Raw genomic sequence first — 6,298 nt, 5'->3', positions numbered from 1 at the left:
CGCAGGAGTTCTTTCGGCACCATAGACTGTAAAAAAAAATATGGACGTAGTGTCCGTGACGTCACTCATAGGTTTCTGAAGAGCATTTTTGAAGCCTAAAGTGGGCGGAGCCGGTGTGGTGAAGAGATGATTCCCAGCAAAGTTATGGTGATATTTTTTTTCTGCTGTAAAGTTGGGTATTTTAACATGGGGTCTATGGAATTGACTCCCTTTTGGAGCCTGTCTCTAGCGGCCAGTCGATGAATTGCAGTTTAAGTCACTTCCGTATTGGCTTCACGAGAGAGACTGGAAGGTTGCCGCAGAGCCAGTCTACGGAGAGCCTGCCCACTCCCTATTAAGTCCTATTGTACCGAATTTTAGTTGTAGTTCCACCAGAGTTCCACTGGGGGCGATCACCATGAGTGCAAAATGAATGGGAGTCTATGGGGCTAGACGGCTAAATTTGTCTCTTTGTCGGCATGTTGTCGATGCCTCGAGTGAAAAGAAAGTGCAGAGCGCGAAAGCACCAAAATGACTGAAGGATTGCCGTAAAGCAGTATCTCTGGTCGTACGATGTGTATGACGTCATTGACACTTTTCACGTCAAGACTTTTTAAAGCAAATAAGTGACTCTAAAAAATCTAACACCCAGCAATGTGTAATTTCTTTGCATCTCCTTTCAGATACAACATTCAAATTACTAGACAAAAAATTATATCCTGAGAAAAGTGGATTTTGATGTGTATAGTGCCATAGACCTCCATTCATTCTGCACTCGTCCTGTGAGCGCCCTGCAACCAGTTCAGAAGCCGGAAGTTTACTGAGAGTGAAACTTCTCGCCTTATTAGACATTCTCTGGTTGCCGGCTCTGCACAGACTGATCAGTGTATGACATCAAAGTACCGCAAGAGCTATTAGAGAGCAGACGGCTCTGTAAGCTTTCAAAACGCTTTCGCAGTACGTCATTCACCAATCGGTCTGCACAGTGCTGCTTTAAAAGTGCATTGCGCAACATTTCATGTTAAAAATACCCGTTTTTCTAACCCAAACATGCTTAAACAATTGCCTGATGGGCTGAATGAGCCCTTCTATGATCACTGCGATTGCCTTTATAATCCTGTACAGTAAAATAAATAAGAGGGATTCGGGACGGAATCGACTGGGCGTGACGTCATGCGCGTTCACGCTCACCTGGCTATGTCTGGCAGGTTTGTGTATTCGCCGCCATTATCCACATCAGCGAAGACAACTCAAGCGACTTTTGCAAAAGTAGAAGATGGATTCAAAGAGACCGGCTTCTAGTTCATCCCAAACCCCAACGCAAACTCCACGTAACCGCATGCACAACTCTGGTTGCAGTTTCGCGTGTCGCCAGAAGGGGGCATAGTTCTGCAAAAACTCAGAGACTTGCGCAATGCACCTTTAAGTTGAACACACTTAATATTTGGCCACAGCTTTCTAAAGGTTACATCATTATCCCAGTAGGTGGCGACAAGGACCTTGTTCTTATGAACAAGTCATTGATTCATTCAGTCAACTCCGTGATTTGTTAAAAGAGTCGCTAAGAATGGAAACTTGATTATTAAAAAATGGGTATTTTTATAAATCAACTAATATGCGTCAAAAAGGAGTTTAACCATCATACGCTTGGCAACAAAGTCGATTTTGAACCAGATGCCTCGTTCATTTACGAACGAGATCCCACTTCGTTCAGTTGTTATAAGTGGAGGGTTCCTTTAAGTCATGAGTCTCTGAAATTAACGATCTGTCTCAAAATAATTACAAATTAACATTTTTACTAAATGTTCAATATTACTAATATACTATCAGGGCTGCTGCTAGCGGGGCGAAAGGTGGTGACGATTCTAGTGGCCCCAAGCCTTAGGTTGGCCCTGCGATTTAATCCGAGGGGGACCCCCCTCCCCCAACACAATTTCAACCGAGGGGGCCGAGAAAACGCGATTTCAAGAGGACCCGAAGCAACAACCTGCACCAGGGCCCCGGATAGCCCAGCTATGGCCCTGTGCACTAATAATAACTGGCCATGCTGGGTCTCTGTTCCTCAGCTCTGTCTGTCTACCTGAACAAAGAAAGCTTTTTCAGACTGCAGGCGGAGAGCCAGAGCAGAGCATCCACTGCTTCTATTCCAGGATGACAGTGAGAGATTAACCTCTGGCCTGAGCCAAGCTTGCATCACATCCTAATCTTTAACAACCTACTGGTGAACTGAAGCCGTCCTTCAGCTAGCGTGACTTTGAGTTAGACACACTAGCTGGGCACAGCTGTACACAGCATGTGTATTCGATGTGGGATTTTCTGATGTGCTGAGGTGTCAGGGTGATCGTTCTGCTCATATCAACTCCAGTCTGCTATGCAAGTCTATGGACAAGAACGTCTTACAATGTATATAAGATATATAAAATAAGAATAGAATAATTTAGAATAATTTTATATAGTAGGCCTATTATAATTGTATTATTGGAATGATGATACCATGTTACATGTATTTATCAAATATAAATAATTTGTAATTACAACAGTTTCATTTTGAAATAGCTATATAGGGAACCATCAAAACTGGAATAAGCAAAAAAGAAACCAGTTACAAAACTTTTTTTTGCTCCAGTTCATGCGTGTGAAACTAGCAGCACCTAGTGGTCACATTCGTAGTTGCAGGAACATGCAGTCAAATACTAGAAACTTGTGCAAAACAAAAGTGAGCTGACATTTTCATACTTGTCCACAAGATTTCATTCATCTATTTTTGATGTTTCCAGATTTTTTGCCTTTCTCTCAAAATTGTGGTGTGTGCACAAAATACTATTTTTCTTGATAGTGTCTTTTACAAAATAAAGATTACTGTGATATAAAAAAGTTGTTTCTTTTAGCTTAAACTGCTTGAGATATACTATAGTGTTTGCCATAGTCACAACAGAGTATCAGCTTGCAATGACTGCTCATGATCATTTAAGATAGTTGGAGTTTTTTTAGAGATCAGTGACACGATTAAAGGACGTCTTAAGTTTACAGACACAGACCAGACTCCACCTTGACATAGCGATCATATCTTCTGTGGATTTGCTCTGCCTCCAGAGCACAAAGAACAGACAAAATCTTTAACATGTTGAGAGTGAAATTCCTTCTGTGTGACGGAAAAGCTCACAATAGCTGGGCAGGTCTCCACCGATCTGAACCTCTGATACGTTAGTCATAGACTGCATGCAGAACATTCATTCATAACCTGAAATATCTCACCCAACAGACATTTTAAAGTAACAATGAACAGAAACCCAACTACAATAGTTAAAATGTAGTCAAAAATGAATTAAGGCTGGTTTTGATTGAAGTATGTGATTTTGGCAGACCGGTCCCTGGTAATGAGTTGTTTATGGATATGTGGATGTAAACGACTGCAGGAAGAACTTCCTGTCATTTCCCCTGTACTCATTGTCTACATACATATGAATTCTTCATTATTGTTATATATAGATATACAAGGGTTGGGGTTAGTAGGATTTTTTAAAGACATTAATACTTTTATTCAGCAAAGATCCATATATATTTTTTTTTTTTCTAACTAGAAAGTAAAGTTTGTTGGGACAAACTTTTACAATATGTTGGCTTGACAAACCCTTGTTTGAATTTTTTTTAAACTTCCTAGCAGGATGTCTTTGCATGTGTCTAGCATTATTTTACATTTTGATAACATGTTTGTAGCATGCTTGCATAAATTAGCATGTTTCAAGCATTTTAACATGTTTACTAGCATGAATTGGCAGGTTGCTAGCATGTCTTACCAAAACACGAGCCCTGTTCACACCTGGATTAAGATGTGTTTTGGTCGATCGGATCACAAGTGGACAATGCAAATACAGTTGTAAACGGGGTCTAAAACGTTTTGAGCTTGCCCACTTTCGAAAAAAGTGTTGAAAATGCATTTAACTAGATTGCTTTCGTAGTGTGAACGTTTATGTGGTCAGATGTGTTCGAACAGCCACAAAAGACCGCCTATACTCTAAAAAATGGGTTTGGATCAAATATGGACAAACCCAGCCATTGGGTTACATTTTTAAAGTACATTTTTAACCCAAACTTTTGGGTTTGTCCATATTTGACCCAAAGTTGGGTTAAAACAACCCAGCATTTTTTACAGTGAATACTTCCTCCGCCTACTGACCTAACGCATCTAGCCAGACGTCTTGTGGCTATCAGAGCAAAAACGAAAGCTGATGCTCTCCGTGTGTTTTTCCGTCATCTTCAGTGTGTCCATATGTAAACTGTGTGAGCTTATTTCATCAATTAGATCGAGAGATCTGAAAAACACCATACATTTACCCACCCATAGACCCTCCCCTCAAAGAAATCAAGGCAGAAGTGGTCAAAAGTGGACAAAAGAAATGGATTAAAACACCAGGTGTAAATGGGTATGTGTCTCCCTCGTCTACTTGTGATCCGATTGACCAAAGCTTATCTTAATACCAGGTATAAATAGGGCCACGAACATGTTTTAACACATTGTTAGTATGAATTACCATGCTGCTAACATGAATTAACATGTTGCTAACACTAATTAACATATTGCTAGCATTAATTAAAATGTTGCTAGCATGTTTTAACATGTCGCTAGCATGAATTAGTATGTTTTAACACATTGCTAACATTAATTAGCACATTGCTAACATGTATTAGCCATAGACAGTAAAAGAAATGGACACAGCGACCCCATTGGATTCAACGGAGACAAAGTGAAGCCAATTAGAAACTCTTACTTCCTGGGGGTCCAGCGTACTGCGCAGACTCAAACTGAGCTCGACGACGTAGATGTGACGTGAGCAAACCGTCTGTCTTCTAGTAGCTGTGCCAAGAGAAATCTGAATCATTACCTTCCGAAACTCGCAGAGACGGAGAGTGTGAGTATGAGCTGTCCATGATCTTGGAGCAGGAGAAACTTTTTGTAGGTGTTCTGATTAATTACTTTGTCATTTTGCCTCGACGTCCTCCCGATTGCCCGCGAGCTTCTACTCCTGTCCTTACGGTAATTTCCTACTGTGCGACAGAGAGTCGCGTGGCTATGATGCAATCGTTAGCCTACTTTTACAAAAACTGCTTCTACAGGGCCATAACGTAAGCTACAAGGTAATGGAGCCTTTTATACATTTTCGTGTTTCTTTAGAAATAAATAATGGACAAATGGAGTCTTTAAACGCCTCAGATGTGAAGTTATTCGCTGTCAAAGTGACGCCAAAATGAATGGGAGTCAATGGGATGCTAACTGCAGGTGGGGTTCCGCTAGCCAATGGCGGCGCCCGGGGGGCGATATTTTTTTTCACAGGATGGTAGGGGAAGACTCATGAATATTCATTAGGGAAGTCATCCCTGATTGGTCTTAACCCCAGTGACGGGTAGGTTTAGGGCGGGGTTAGGGGTAGGTCATCAGACCCCCAGTGGCGGGTAGGTTTAGGGGTGGGGTTAGGGGTAGGTCATCAGACCAATCAGGGATGACTTCCCTAATGAATATTCATGAGTCTTCCCCTACCATCCTGTGAAAAAAAATATCGCGCCCGGGGGTACCTTCAAAATAATACAAATCCCTGCCCCCCTGGTATTAGCACATTGCTAACATGTATTAGCATGTTGCTAGCATTAATTCTAGAGGAAGGCTAGGCCGCAAATGATCCATCTGTTGTATCCTTCATTGCCCAGGGAACGAAGCATGCATTTCGAGGTCAGATTTGAAGGTTCTTCTGAATCGGGACATCAGCCTTCGTTACGCCGCTGTCACGCAATCGGCCTTCGAATGCAGATTTTGAAGGATGCAGCCTCTGAACTGGGATGCAGCTACTGTTTACATTTAGTCTTAGAAGAAGATGCTTAAATAGTAGATCAGATAATAAATGTGTTCTTTTGAACTTTCTATTCATCAAAGAATCCTGAAAAAATGTATCACGGTTTCCATTAAAATATTAAGCAGCAACTGATTTCAATGATAATAATCAGAAATGTTTCATGAACAGCAAATCAGCTAATTATTTCTGAAGGATCATGTGACACTGAAGACTGGAGTAATGATGCTGAAAATTCAGCTTTACCATCATAGGAATAAATTACATTTTAAAATATATTTTAATAGAAAACAGTTATGTTAAATCGTAATAATATTTCACAATATTACTATACTATACGCGACCTTGGTGAGCAGTTTTTGGCCTTGGGTTTTGGTTCTGTGTGCAAGTGAATTACATTAAATTACATTTTCTGACCTGCTTGTTTTAGATAGTATGCACATTTAGAGCTGTCATTCACATCCATTGCACCAAAG

This window comes from Rutilus rutilus (assembly GCF_951802725.1).
Source record: "Rutilus rutilus genome assembly, chromosome: 25".
Taxonomy (NCBI): domain Eukaryota; kingdom Metazoa; phylum Chordata; class Actinopteri; order Cypriniformes; family Leuciscidae; genus Rutilus; species Rutilus rutilus.
The sequence above is the reverse complement of the archived record's forward strand: the minus strand, read 5'-3'. Positions refer to the sequence as shown.